This window comes from Leptodactylus fuscus, chromosome 6, assembly GCF_031893055.1.
Source record: "Leptodactylus fuscus isolate aLepFus1 chromosome 6, aLepFus1.hap2, whole genome shotgun sequence".
NCBI lineage: Eukaryota > Metazoa > Chordata > Amphibia > Anura > Leptodactylidae > Leptodactylus > Leptodactylus fuscus.
In genome coordinates this window covers 142938012-142954425 of record NC_134270.1, presented here as the reverse complement: position 1 = coordinate 142954425, position 16414 = coordinate 142938012, and the positions used below count along the sequence as shown (strand labels likewise).

At 42.4% G+C, this 16414-nt stretch overlaps 1 long non-coding RNA gene across 1 annotated transcript in view; it reads left to right on the top strand.

Moving 5' to 3' along the window:
* The window catches only part of LOC142208787 (uncharacterized), a 532067-nt gene that overhangs the window by 454392 nt on the left and 61261 nt on the right, over window positions 1-16414 (top strand). The gene's annotated exons all lie outside the window — the stretch shown is intronic.

Here is a 16414-nt window from a genome sequence, read left to right as displayed (position 1 = left end):
TGGATCCTGGATGAAGGGATTTTGGACCATTCCACTTTACAAAACGATTTAAGTTCAGTTAAGTTTGATGGTCGCCGAGCATGGACAGCCCGCTTCAAATCATCCCACAGATGTTCAATGATATTCAGGTCTGGGGACTGGGATGGCCATTTCAGAACATTGTAATTGTTCCTCTGCATGAATGCCTGAGTCGATTTGGAGCGGTGTTTTGGATCATTGTCTTGCTGAAATATCCATCCCCGGCGTAACTTCAACTTCGTCACTGATTCTTGAACATTATTCTCAAGAATCTGCTGATACTGAGTGGAATCCATGCGACCCTCAACTTTAACAAGATTCCCGGTGCCGGCATTGGCCACACAGCCCCAAAGCATGATGGAACCTCCACCAAATTTTACAGTGGGTAGCAAGTGTTTTTCTTGGAATGCTGTTTTTATGGACTCCATGCATAACGCCTTTTTGTATGACCAAACAACTCAATCTTGTTTCATCAGTCCAAAGGACCTTCTTCCAAAATGAAGTTGGCTTGTCCAAATGTGCTTTTGCATACCTCAAGCGACTCTGTTTGTGGCGTGCTTGCAGAAACGGCTTCTTTCTCATCACTCTCCCATACAGCTTCTCCTTGTGCAAAGTGCGCTGTAGTGTTGACCGATGCACAGTGAAACCATCTGCAGCGAGATGACGCTGCAGCTCTTTGTAGGTGGTCTGTGGATTGTCCTTGACTGTTCTCACCATTCTTCTTCTCTGCCTTTCTGATATTTTTCTTGGCCTGCCACTTCTGGGCTTAACAAGAACTGTCCCTGTGGTCTTCCATTTCCTTACTATGTTCCTCACAGTGGAAACTGACAGGTTAAATCTCTGAGACAACTTTTTGTATCCTTCCCCTGAACAACTATGTTGAACAATCTTTGTTTTCAGATCATTCGAGAACGGACTGTCCATGCTCTGCGACCATCAAACTTAACTGAACTTGAATTGTTTTGTAAAGAGGAATGGTCCAAAATACCTTCATCCAGGATCCAGGAACTGATTAAAAGCTACAGGAAGCGACTAGAGGCTGTTATCTTTGCAAAAGGAGGATCTACTAAATATTAATGTCACTTTTCTGTTGAGGTGCCCATACTTCTGCACCGGTCAAATTTTGGTTTAATGCATATTGCACATTTTCTGTTAGTACAATAAACCTCATTTCAATCCTGAAATATTACTGTGTCCATCAGTTATTAGATATATCAAACTGAAATGGCTGCTGCAAACACCAAAATATTTAGAACTAAAAATGATTAAGATTAATAGGGGTGCCCAAACTTTTTCATAGGACTGTATACTCCTATTGTTGAGGGAATGACCTCCGCCAGAATACGGGTCACTTCCAGTGGTCAGTCACCTGCTCCAAATCAATCATGCATGTGCGCGCTGGCTAGAATGAATCCCGACACACTGAGTCAGTTTTCATCTCAGTCCATGCATAGGGCGTGATGCCTGCTCACACAGTACTGAGGTTTACTGAGGAAGTTACAGTTTTTATACAGGAATGCAAGAAAGATAAGATAACGGCAGGCTGTAAGCATATACGTCTTTTATCCGAATACACTGGCGATCAGTCATTGGCTCTCAAATTTCAACATCTCTTAGCTTTCGATTTCCCGAGAAATGATACTGTCTTTCTTGTAAACCACATGACGATCGTGTGCGTCAGCATCTGGGTGCGGTACTGGATACAGGCACCATCTTAATGTGTAAACGTTGCACAAAGAAAAATATAATTTCTTAAGCAGTATAAAGCACGTATAAAAATAAGAATGGACATGGTCTACCTTCACATTCCCCCCTAAATAATATTTTTCTTTCCCTGAAATTTCTGCACAGTGTTATCTGGAATGTGAGTACAACATTCTTCACCAATCATGGAGCAGACTCCACCTCTTTTTGCTGTGATCATATCTATAGCTAGTCGGTTTTGGAGAGAGGAGGAGGGTGTGGTAGAGTTTTCCATGCAGAAGTCAGAGCCAAATATGCCTAGTTTGACTCCAGATGTTTCATTGGCAGTAAAACAGGTATAGTTACCAGCATGTATATACACATGACCTTAATAGTCCCCCCTTGAAACAGCTCCAGACAAAGGGAATGCAGGGTGGGATGTCTGTCCCTATCTCTCACTACCGGACTGTAAGGAAATACCCTTCAGATCTTATAGGAAGCATATACATTGACTATTGTCAGACCTATAAGCAATATGAATATAATAACTATAGAAACATAGCAGGAATATAAGTTCAAATAGATCCAACAGTCTTCAAATTTTCTCTTCTCAAGGTCCATATCCTCTAACAGTTTATTGTCCCATTTATTTTTAAGAACATCATCAAGTGGGCAAAGGTTTAAGGTTTTCCTTATACTCTCACAGCTGTACTGGCAATCAACAGGAACCGGAAGTGACCATTGAATCTCATATATCTCCTTATCACCATCCAATCTTTGGGTTTTAGTTTATAAGTTCCTTCCACTGACTTAGAATCTGGAGGGAAAAAGGGAAAAACTCGAGAATATACATTAATCATATGTCTTTGATGATTCGTCACATAGTCAGTCAGCACAACATATTACATCTGGAACATTTATAAAAGAATACAATCCAAAGACAGGACAGGGCTAAATATCAATTTTCCTTCTTCTCAACTTAGTGTGAAACACACCGCATACTTATGGACAATAGATTCAGGTAACCAATAATGACACACGTAGACACGTCTGCCCCAGAACTAGTGGACTTTGTACACGGACTGTTTGTGATGGTTTTTCCTCACCAGATATGCCCCAAGCCATCCTGAAGGGAGACAACTACACCCAAGCACGTACTCATACCGTCTCACTGTATATACTCAACCTGCAATCTCTGGAACAGGTACAAGGGCTTCAGGCCTGGCTCACTGGCCTAGCACATGCCATGCGGGCTCACATATATATCTGACTATAGTGATGCTAAATCCTGCAGCTGCCCATCCTCCGCTCACCAGGTCACACATGGCTACTACTAGACAGTGCACTTAGTAAGAAGCTGCTTATGCCATAAGTGGGAACAATGTTCTCAGTACATACTCTCTTACCACCAGACACCAGGACTTGTACATCCTCTTTCCAAGTCTCCTTTCCTCCTGGACCATCTTCGGTGCATCAGATCAGTGTCATAAAACCTGAAAAGAGAGCTAAAAGGTTTGGGTCTTATCAGTAAAACATGTCCCCTAGGCTTCCGCAGCTGGGCTAATGGCAGTGTCTGCCCACATGGTACCTCTACTTTCTTTCGTATCAGCCTTGGTGTGTGCCATGACTACTGACTATACCAACCTATGAGCAGCCGCAGGGTCTCCATCACACAAAAGTCCTTGCCCTCCAGATCGGACCATAATTCTACTATATCCAACACCTACCCTCAGACATTGTACCATGTTCAAGCGATGGCTTCAAGTTCAGCTGAGACCCGTGGAGTCCCATAATAGGTCTCCTTACGCTTGGTTTACCTCATATACAGTGACTGTGGCATATCTGATGCAGGATTCACCATCTTTCCCAAATATAAGACCATCTATAATAGAGCTGAATCAAAAAAGTTATCAACAGATTCATATCAGCAAAATTTTCTTAAGTTATCTTAGGCTCCTTCCTAGGCTTCTTCACCCCCCCCCCCCTTGAAGATATTGATAACATCACGGTTCGGTTGTGTCAATGCCCAAACAACCATATACTGAATGCTGCATGCACCTCTATGGGAATGGGGTAGGAAAGCTCTCCCTGGCGCTACTGGCTGACTAGGCCCTGCCTGCGGGTGTTGGTCAGCTGTTCCCAAGCTAAACTTGGCCCCGACAACTTCTGGCTCTCTAAACACGAAGACCTAACAGACAGGTGGGGTGAGAGCTGAAAGAGGCTAGGGACTGGGATACTAAAGATGGTCACCCCTAATGAAAGAATAGGTGCAGCTGCCAACGGTAACAAATAGGATGGGGCGTGCTGGAAAACAAACAACAATGGCTGTGCTGTCTTTCCCCCCTGGAAAAAAAACAAACAAAAAAAAAAAACCAAAACAAAAACCTTCTAATGCAGCAAGCAAATGTGACTTGTTAGAGAAATGAACTTTAACATAACTTAATGTACGTGGACTGGACCTTTTTTTTTTTTTTCCAAAAGTACTTCATGTTCTGTGAGAGAGTCTCTGCAAGGTCAAAGCTAGACAATACAAGAAGAGCCAGTATTATCTTATCATGCTGCAGCTCACATAGCTGCCTATCCCACTCATAGCTGCGGCTGGGTATCCCCCCCCCCCCCCCCCTGTATCTCATAGCTGTGTCTTGTGTAGGACTACAGACCTCAGCAATCTCTCTTAAAGAAACAGAAACACATTTGTACAATCTCATAATATCAATACAATAAGGTTTAGGTACATATTCAGAACACATACATATATATATATATATATATATCAGCAGAGAAAGCAGAAACATTAACGGAGGGATCCAATCAATCTACTGTTCACACAACACAATCATACACACAGAACATTACACAACAGGTATGAGAGTGATTTCTAATTCACTTAGTATAGACTCAAAGGAATTTTTCTCTCTTTTTTCCTTTTTCCTAAAACCAAAACATCATTACAAAGATAATCTGTGCTACGTCTTTTTATCAATCAACATACACATACACGTTTTCAAATTCGGACACCTTACTGAGTTTCTAAGTTTTAATAACAGTTTTCCTACAATGGGGACAATCCTGGTTTCAATCAGCTTATCTCAACCTATGTTCACTTTCTTGCACAATCTTTCCACTTGCTTCACCCTAAAATCTGATACCCATCCTATTATGTGCATATTATCACATCACTTTATGTTTCAACATTCTAAATTCCATCTCTTTGACATCCTAAACTTAGGCAACATACCCAACATACCTAAACCTCCTGTTTCATGCCACTTTCTGTCATCTTTTCATTACATCAACATTTTTCAACCATTCATTTCACGATTCACACAATCTAACACATTGTGACCACTCATTGACTAAAATACATGTTTAACACAATTTCACACTATATTCCGAATTATCGGATGGACGTCTCAAAATTCCAGATTATCAGAATTTTCCTAAAATTTTACTTTTAAAATCAAAATGTTGCTAACAACACAGTCCTAACAAGAAAAACCTTCTACCGTACCCCTCTTATTGCACTATATGTTTTTCCAACTATCTTAACTAACTAAGGGGTCGGGTACGGCTTTAAAGAAGGCAACACCAAATGCTTTACTAAGACTATTCTATGTTGGATCAGTGACTACATAAAAAGAGAACGGAAGCTAGTGTGATATTGTGCACACTTCTGTATGATACAAATTATAAAGAATAATATACAAAGATTAAAATACAGCACAGACCAGATGAGTTACCTTCCCTCATAACCGTGATCTGAGTCAGCTCAGGAAAAGGATTCTGGTCTCTTATGGTAGATTTTTAGACAAGAAGAAGACACGTTAGAATAATTAGCATAACGGGATATAAAATTCCAACATAGGTTTCAACACATAACTATGGGATAAGACACAAAGAAGTTTCATCTCATTATTTCCCACTCCCATAAATAAAACATAAACACATAGATACAGTCCTATGAAAAAGTTTGGGCACCCCTATTAATCTTAATCATTTTTAGTTCTAAATATTTTGGTGTTTGCAGCAGCCATTTCAGTTTGATATATCTAATAACTGATGGACACAGTAATATTTCAGGATTGAAATGAGGTTTATTGTACTAACAGAAAATGTGCAATATGCATTAAACCAAAATTTGACCGGTGCAAAAGTATGGGCACCCTTATCATTTTATTGATTTGAATTCCCCTAACTACTTTTTACTGACTTACTGAAGCACAAAATTGGTTTTGTAACCTCAGTGAGCTTTGAACTTCATAGCCAGATGTATCCAATCATAAGAAAAGGTATTTAAGGTGGCCAATTGCAAGTTGATCTCCTATTTGAATCTCCTCTGAAGAGTGGCATCATGGGCTACTCAAAACAACTCTCAAATGATCTGAAAACAAAGATTGTTCAACATAGTTGTTCAGGGGAAGGATACAAAAAGTTGTCTCAGAGATTTAACCTGTCAGTTTCCACTGTGAGGAACATAGTAAGGAAATGGAAGACCACAGGGACATTTCTTGTTAAGCCCAGAAGTGGCAGGCCAAGAAAAATATCAGAAAGGCAGAGAAGAAGAATGGTGAGAACAGTCAAGGACAATCCACAGACCACCTCCAAAGAGCTGCAGCATCATCTTGCTGCAGATGGTGTCACTGTGCATCGGTCAACTATACAGCGCACTTTGCACAAATAGAAGCTGTATGGGAGAGTGATGAGAAAGAAGCCGTTTCTGCACGTACGCCACAAATAGAGTTGCCTGAGGTATGAAAAAGCACATTTGGACAAGGCAGCTTCATTTTGGAAACAAAAATTGAGTTGTTTGGTTATAAAAAAAGGCGTTATGCATGGCGTCCAAAAAGAAACAGCATTCCAAGAAAAACACATGCTACCCACTGTAAAATTTGGTGGAGGTTCCATCATGCTTTGGGGCTGTGTGGCCAATGCCGGCATCGGGAATCTTGTTAAAGTTGAGGGTCGCATGAATTCCACTCAGTATCAGCAGATTCTTGAGAATAATGTTCAAGAATCAGTGACGAAGTTGAAGTTACGCCGGGGATGGATATTTCAGCAAGACAATGATCCAAAACACCGCTCCAAATCCTCAGGCATTCATGCAGAGGAACAATTACAATGTTCTGGAATGGCCATCCCAGTCCCCAGACCTGAATATCATTGAACATCTGTGGGATGATTTGAAGCGGGCTGTCCATGCTCGGCGACCATCTAACTTAACTGAACTTGAATTGTTTGTCCAAAATACCTTTATCCAGGATCCAGGAACTGATTAAAAGCTACAGGAAGCGACTAGAGGCTGTTATCTTTGCAAAAGGAGGATCTACTAAATATTAATGTCACTTTTCTGTTGAGGTGCCCATACTTTTGCACCGGTCAGATTTTGGTTTAATGCATATTGCACATTTTCTGTTAGTACAATAAACCTCATTTCAATCCTGAAATATTACTGTGTCCATCAGTTATTAGATATATCAAACTGAAATGGCTGTTATAAACACCAAAATATTTAGAACTAAAAATTATTAAGATTAATAGGGGTGCCCAAACTTTTTCATAGGACTGTATATAAACAAACAAGTAAAAATCAGAATATTCTCTATAATACATAGATGATACCATTAATCCAATCTCTGTGCGCCTTGAACTCTTGCACAAAGATTTTAACTTGGGGTAAAACCCCAACTTGTAGGTTGGCGAGGCGACAGAGGGTGAGTGGCCGTCTCCCCCTCCGTGACCTCCCATACCTACGCTGTGAAGATTCAAAACTTTTCCCTATCACCTTTTTGCTCTTTTGTGGATACAACAGTTTGAAAGACAATAACAGACAAACAATAATTCAAAACATAACCATTACATCATATGCTTGAATATCCCTGAATACACATTGTCATTATACGTTACTCAGGTTAACCCCTTTTTTTTTCTTTTTTTTTTGTACTAAATCACTCCTTTTGATATAATGCATAGACTGTGGACTGTGGTGCTGGCACAAAGCCAAGTTTCGTCTTCTTTGCTCTTCCTCCAGCACCTGGCAGTCTATGAGATAAAACGACCTTGAAGCTCTTGGCAGTCAATTGAAATGCTTTGATTGCCCTCTACAGAAATAAAATAGGAATAAAACTCAAACAGCAGTTAATATACTGACACCAAAATTACACATTAATATTTTTGCGCAATTTTTTATTTTCATAGCAAACCTCACTCTAGTAATTACCACAAGTGTTCAGAATCTCTTAAAGTATACTTGACGTTAAGGGAAATTTCCTTCCTTCCCAATTTTCCTTTTCTTTACTAGATCCCAACCAAAGTTTTGAACGGATAATCCTCTAAACATCATAATAGTGGTATACAGTGAGGTCTTTTATAGCTGAACTGGGCATAGACACTCGGACACTCGGAAAGGGGACTACCGGGGGTTTGACCTCTTCCGGGCTTGAGGGTTTGTGATAGGAACTGGATGTGGCTATCACTGGAATCACCGGATAAAGGGGGCGTGATCTGAGGGGCGGTGAGGGCCGGAGATGTTGGTCTGGGTGTACTAACATGGCTGCCAGTAGGAACAGCCATAACCTCACTTCCGCCATCCCTGGGCGTGGGTCCGGAAGATGAGACAACAGGGGATGGGCGGGGAGCTCCACAGGCTACACAGACATCTTGCAAATCAGGATTCAGCTGCCTACAGACGTCACAGATCCACCCATCTCCACTACTCTCGGCGCCATTTTGGGGCAGTGGCGCACAAGCAATTATACTCGGCATATTCTAGAGTCTGGAGTTCTAGAGTCCTGCGACCCTGTAATGAGCTTGGGCGGCTTCCAGCAAACCTTTATCTTCTAACATTTTTCTCCACATACTAGGTTGCAATCGGCCCGTAGGAGGCACCTCAGCCAGTTTATACATTCTCGAAGCCTCCTTCACATATTTCTTGCCCTCCCTGACTCGAACCAAATCAACAGCAGTCTGTGCCCCGTCGGGCAAAACATGTTTCCTTTTGAACAACCGCAACATTCTCATGCTCCCAAATATTGCTTATCCGCCTGTGCACTGACGGATATGTGACCCCACAACCTCACCACCAACAAAGTCACCTTTACCGGTTTCAGACTCTTGTTGTCAGGTCCCTGACCACAGGTTGCAGTCACTGGGCAATATAAAAAAAAAATTAAACAATCCAACAACACCCGTCCTCCCTAACGGCCTCATGCTATGGATCAACAGTCAAATCACACCATAGCACCCGTCCTCCTCCCTGACGGCCTCATGCTATGGATCAACAGTCAAATCACACCATAGCACCCGTCCTCCTCCCTGACGGCCTCATGCTATGGATCAACAATCAAATCACACAACAGCACCCGTCCTACTCCCTGACGGCCTCATGCCACAAATCAAATGTTGCGATCGTCCAAAAGATCACACGCACTACTCTACATCAAAGAGGGCAAGAACTTCACTTCCCGGAGTCTGAAGCAACACAGGTGACTGAACACTCGGTGATATATATATACCGGTGAGGAAAAACAAGTTCAGACTACGGCTCCAGGACCCACCTATCCGTATCACTCGGACTGGACAATCGATCCAACTGGATCACCTGTCAGCCAGACAACGACACACCGACAGTCACAGGCAAATGACACATATTCATATGAATATGCATACACTTACCGTGACTCTAATGAGGGTGATCAGGCCTCGGGTCGGTGAGACGTCGTCCGGCGTCCAGGGTCCGGCGCAGGTCGGTCATCCGCGGTGGTCCTATGGCCGTAGTTCCCGGGTTTCGGCACCACTTGTTGAGGGAATGACCTCCGCCAGAATACGGGTCACTTCCAGTGGTCAGTCACCTGCTCCAAATCAATCATGCATGTGCGCGCTGGCTAGAATGAATCCCGACACACTGAGTCAGTTTTCATCTCAGTCCATGCATAGGGCGTGATGCCTGCTCACACAGTACTGAGGTTTACTGAGGAAGTTACAGTTTTTATACAGGAATGCAAGAACGATAAGATAACGGCAGGCTGTAAGCATATACGTCTTTTATCCGAATACACTGGCGATCAGTCATTGGCTCTCAAATTTCAACATCTCTTAGCTTTCGATTTCCCGAGAAATGATACTGTCTTTCTTGTAAACCACATGACGATCGTGTGCGTCAGCATCTGGGTGCGGTACTGGATACAGGCGCCATCTTAATGTGTAAACATTGCACAAAGAAAAATATAATTTCTTAAGCAGTATAAAGCACGTATAAAAATAAGAATGGACATGGTCTACCTTCACACTATGTCAAGGTGCCAATCTACACTCGTATTATGCAGTGCTTTCCCCTTCTGAATTGCTGCCTCTATTACTGAGATACCACTTTTTTGGTCAGTATGCAAATGAGTTCTTTGGAGCACCACGAGCGTTGCCATTTCTCCAAAGAGGTAAGAGACAATGTTGCTTCTAAGATCTGACAAAAACAGCAATATGTTGGTAACAGGGGCAGCGATTCACAAGGGAAAACAATGTTGATATAGGCGACCGTAACCTACCTATTTGCGGGGCTTTCCAAAGTAAAGGCCATCACAGTATCCTCCACCCCACCATGGATCCATGCAGAGATCGCCATTGCTACTGGACCTTGGAGTCTGAGTTGACCCAACATAGAAAGACACCAGTTTTATAGATACCATATGGTAAATGGGGCCCTATTACAAACCTTTCATTGGGGCCCAAGAGTTATAAATTACACATCTGCCATTTGGTATATGCCTGCCCAAAAGATATAGTCAGTATTTCTTTCTTTCAATTGTATTGGAAAGTCTAGACAATGGCATTCCAAAAGAACCCAAGGGCCATGACAATCACATACAACAGCTTTTGGTTGCATAAAAAAAATAAAAAAATAAATAAAAAAAAATGGTTTTACATGACTAATACCTGAAGTCCTACAGTTCTACCCAACCAAACCAAAACCACCATAGAAGTTCAGTTTAGTAAAATTCACAACCATGGGAAATCGACCTTAGGAGTACACAAATAGCAGACTAATAACTAGGACAAAATCTTGAGCTGTTGGATCTCGCATGAGGCCCTATTCACATCTGTGTTTGGGTTTCTGTTCAGGGAGTCCGCTTGGGGCACCCCTGAATGGAAACCTTTACGCATAAATAAGCGCAGACCCTATTATAGTCTGTCTATGGGGTCCGAGGGTTTCCTTAGGTAACCATTTTTTTTATTTGTATTGGTTTCCGTTCAGTGGGTCCCCAAGTGGACTTCCCGAACGGAAACCAGAACACAAATGTGAATAGCGCCTGAGACTGACAATTATATACTTAGTATTAGGTGTGGGTGCTACTTTGCACTTTTTTTTACTTGTTCTTCAAAAGCAAGGCTCAAGTAAGTAACTGTAAGGTGAAATGGAAGAGGAATAAGACATTATAAACATCTTGCTAGCTTCAATTGCCATCTCCTTCATCTACACACCACTCACAGTGCCGCACCTCCCATGAGGCGACCTGAAGCGAGCGCTTCAGGCGGCACTATGCCAGGGCCTCAGGGAGGGCGGCATTTTTGCTAACCTAAGCCAGTCCAGGACAAGCTGTCCTGGACTGGCTTAGCACCGAGCGGTGGTTTGGGGAGGCCACTGAAGCAGCGCTGCTCCGGCAGCCTCCCCTCACGCTCAGGCAGAGAGCAGGCAGCCTCCGGGCCTACTCTCTGCCGGCGAATGGGGCTAAGCCCCGCCCCTTCACGCGGCCACGCCCCCGTTCCACCCGGCCACGCCCCCAACCCACCCGGTCACGCCCCCGATCCACCCGGTCACGCCCCCGATCCGCCCCCTCCTCCCGGCGGGGGGGGGGGCGGCTTTCTGCAGTTAGCTCGGGCGGCGAAAGGGGAAGGTTCACCCCTGACCACTCACTGACAATTGTATCCTTATGTACAGTATAGAACAGTGGTTCTTAACCTTATTTAAGGTACCGAAGCCACCAGTTTCATATGCACATTCACCGAACCCTTCTTTAGTGATAAATCAAATCAAATTCAAGACATAGGTATATGTTTTTTTACTGGTACACAAAATGAACCGTGCATAGGGCCTAGGGTTCGATCGAACCCCAGTTAAGAACCACTGGTATAGAAAAAAGGCTTTCGATCCGGGCGAGGTGGGCAGAGGATGGGTCAGGTCCACTGGAGAGAGTCATTCTTTGCCAGACACGCTTTGATCTTACTAATAAAGGAGTTCTAGAGCAATGGCAATGGTAAGGAATTGTCCTGATGAGAAAAATCCCAATAGTCATGTCCCCATCTCATGATGACAATGTGCCCATATAATACACTCAGCTGGATCAGGATGTCACAATGAGAGTCCAATTGAAAACTGTTGAAGTCAGTTCTGCACTGCACACAGTAGGAGTAGTAACTAGGGCACACTTGTTAAAGCCTATAAATAGTCTATGGATGAAGGTGTGCTACAGTTAAAATAATATTAACTAACATCATGCTGATTCCTAGAATGATTATTAAGAATTAATGGTAATGGTGTGGTTAGTTAGGCTTTGCATCATTATTGCAGCTTCCGGACTTGTCAAGATGGGACAAGAAAGGACTTTTAGAGCCAAAACACTTTATAACACATTATAATCAGAATATTCTTCAGTGCCTCTGCCATCTGGCTTGTATGGAAATTGGGGATATACAGTTTAAAAAATAAGTATCTAAATGGGATGAACCCCCATTGATCTGCAGCTTGTACCATATTGCATTGTAGATACTTGAAATTTATATTGGTCGGATATATTTCTACATCAGTTATGGGTTTTCTGTATTAAACATATGCTATAGGACAGTTGGTCAGTCCTTGCAATTGGTCAATCCTTGGTGGCCTACTACGGTAGTAGGCAGCAGGCAATGTTTCCCCAGATTGCTGCCATAAACACAGCTCCATAAACCCCCAATACCAATTTATCCATGCAGAGCAAAGTTGGCTAGCCATGGTGAGTAACAACCATGAAATCACAAAATTTTGGTCATGATGTCGTCATGTATGCTGTTCTCTTATGACCATCCTATGTTTATAGGGGTGATCTGTCTCTGCCCAACAGGCAATGTCAAGGACAGAAATGATTGGCCTTGTTGAACATAGACAGTCAATGGTTCCCCCAGGCGGTAAGCTACCAGCAGAGGGGTCTGGTAACATCTTAGGGTAAGTTCACACAGAGTTTTTTGGTCAGAATTTTGAGGTCGTATATCACGGCCGGATATTTTTCAAACCCTTTCAAATGAATAGGTTTGAAACATGACTGCAGGTTTCCGTCTCCTGCCCAGTTTAGTGGAGGAAACGGAAACCTGCAGAACGGAGGCCCCGGGCGCAGATGTGAACGAGCCCTTAGGGTTGGTTCACACTAGCGCTTGTATTCCATCCGCAAGGAGTCGGCATGGAGACCCCCCTCCCGGACGGAATGCATCCGCAATTGCAAGCGATGTGCTTGCAAAGCACATGGAGCCCATAGACTATAATGGGCTACATGTGTTTGCCGCGCACTGCCCGCATGAATGAATTGTGCGGGCAGTGCGCGGAAAGCACACAGAGCCTATTATAGTATATGGGCTTCGTGTGCTTAACTGCACAGCGCTTGCATTAGCATTGGTAGTGTGAACCAACCCTTAGGGTATGTTCACACATCAGTATGCCATCCGTCCGTTTGAATTCAGTTTGACACTTCAAAACGGACTGATGCACATACTGATTGTATACTGACACCTTTTTATGCTGATAGCAAACGTTCTCTGTCCCCTAGAGGACAGATAAGGGGATTAAAAGTAGCAATTGTAAACAGAGTAGCGATAAGGAGGACATAAGGACATTTATTATATCTCCTTATCTTTACTCTGTTTACAATTGCTACTTTTAATCCCTTTATCTGTCCTCTAGCAGATGGACAGTAGCAAACAGCATAAAAAGGTGTCAGTATACAATCAGTATGTGTATCAGTCCTTTTTGAAGTGTCAAACTGAATTCAAATGGACAGATGGCATACTGATGTGTGAACACAGCATAAGTCTCAAACTGAATTCAAATGGACTGATCACATAAGCATGTGTGAACCAAGCCTTGTGCTCCTCTCATTATTGAAAACACATGCACACAGCTTGAGAACTCAATATATAAATCCTGGATAACCCCTTTAATTCTTCAATGCATTTAGGCTGAAGCCCAATGTTGTGAAAACTCTGCATTTTACTGTATCAGCAAAGTGGATGAGATTCTGGCTAATCCCATCCACACATTGCAGAAAAAAAAAATCCACAGCAGAAAAACTGCATTTTCAAAAATGCTCTAGTTTTTGTAAATCGCAGGACATCAATTATACCTGCCCTTTCCTATATAGGTATAACAGGGGCAGAAAGTCTGCAGAGGAGAACTCTGCAAAAGCAATGAAAAGCACTGTGGGAAAAAAGTGTTTTTTTGCTTCAACGGTTTTTTTTTTCTGTGCTTTGCTAGCACCTTAGCTTTAAAAAAACATTTCTTAGGCTGCGGAAACACAGCTTTTTTTGTTGCAGATTTTGTTGCATTTTTTTGAGCCAAATCCAGGAGTGAATTGAGCAAAAGGTAGAAGCCTAAGCTCTTCCTATATATTTCCAATTCCTTTTGTAGCAATTCTTGGCTGTGGCTCCAAAAATCGCAACAAAAGCTGCAACAAAAAAATCTGCGTTTCCAAAACGTGGGGCCTGTGTTAATATCATCAATATCCCTGGTTCAGGTCCAGACATATTTTGGGGTTTTTTTCATTTGGGTTATTCAATTTTTGTGTCTGTTTTTGGTAACACATAGAACTTTATTTTTATGTTATTTTTATTTTTGCATTTTTTTTAAATTAAACAAACTCCTACTAAAAAAAACCTTTGAAGACTGAGGCCATAAATTGCGGAAATACAGCTTTTTTTTTGTTGCAGATTTTGCTGTGTTTTTTTGTTTTTTTTTCTTTTAAACCAAAGCTAGGAGTGGATTGAGCAGAAAGGAGAAGTATAAGAACGTCCTATATATTTCCCATTCCTTTTGTAGCACTCCTGGCTTTGGCTCAAAAAACCTCAGCAAAATTTGCAACAAAAAGATCTGTGTTTCTGCAAACGTGGGGCCTTAGACTAAGGCTAACGCCCCACGTTGCAGAAACTCAGCTTTTTTTTTTTTTTTTTTTTGCAGATTTTGCTGTGTTTTTTTGAGCCAAAGCCAGGAATGGATTGAGCAGAAGGGAGAAGTATAAGAACTCCCTTTATATTTTACATTTCTTTTGTAGCCATTATTGGCTTTTGCTGAAAAAATGCTGCAAAATCTGCAAAAAAAAAGCTACGTTTCCGCAATGTTAGGCCTTAGTCTAAGGGTGTTTTACAGTCAGGGCAAAGTGGATGGGATTCTACCATGCCCACTTTGCGGCAAAAATTACAGTGCGGATACGTTGCGATTTCCAAAACAAGCGCGGTTTTGTAAATTGTAGCATGTCAATTATACCTACGGAAACACCGGCGGTTTCCCCATAGGTATAATTGTAACATAAAGTCCGCAGAGGAAACCTTTCTGTCTAAAGCGTGGCGGGAAGAACCACAATGCGTTTCTGCCACATAATAAGCTGTGGGACGCCCCGTATAAACTTAGCCTAAAAAAGTTTTCCCTCTCTGTTATGGTAATTTTTATTTTGCACTGTGTCATTCGGGGTTGGACTGTAACCTGTGATTTGGGCATGGTATTGATGTTTTGTTTTGTTTTTTTAATTATTTTACATTTATTTTTATTTTCTCCTTTCCTATTTATTTATTTTTTACATTGTGCCCCCATAAGGTCATAATAGACCTTTTGGGATATTTGAGGATAGGTTCACATCTGCGCCAACCACAGTCCTACGCTGAGGACTTTTCTCTCTGCCAGTTTCAGTATAAAAATGGCGGAAATCGGACAGACCCCATTATAGTTTATGGAGTCCGCGGGTGACCGCTGTTTTAGCATTCTAGCTCAAGTGTGAATTTAGTCTTAACAGTATTATTTTTGGTGAGACTGATTTTCCCTGATACCTTAGCCCCAGTTACAGGAGGAATACATCCTCCTGCCCATAACTGCTGGGTCTGGTCCTCTAGGACCCAGTAGCTCTAGCAGAGTCTGATCCCTGGCAAATCACATGACCACCTGGTCAGAGGCTCCCATTGCTGTGTATACAGCATTCATTGAGCACTGTGCACACAGCGACTTGGAAGGCAGGGACGGCAATAAACCGTCCCTGCCTTCTCTACAGGACCTCTGTAGTCGCAGCCAGCTCTCCTGTTCTGCAGGTGCACCATTTTGTGCATCTGCTTAACCCTACGAGGATGTACATGTATGGCCTGCAGGGTTAAGAGTGGACTGGAACAGGTTAATGTTTGTCTTCTATATCATTACAGCACTGAATTGTGCAATTATATCTACTAGATAATGTATTTGCTTGCCTTGTACAATCACATAAAACTAGTCAGACAAGCTTTCTCCATTTTGTCACAACTGCTGCAGTCACAACAACCATAATAAGATTTTTCCTTAATTATCCCCCAGGAATCCTTACAGGTATCTGCTGGCATGTCCCCGGACTGGCTCTGCTAATTGTGTCTTATGCAAAGGTTCAGCACACACCCAAACTTGAGCAACCCCAATATGTTCTCAGCCCAGGCTCACAGCATGTAAATATTCTAGGAAGCCTCACCCATA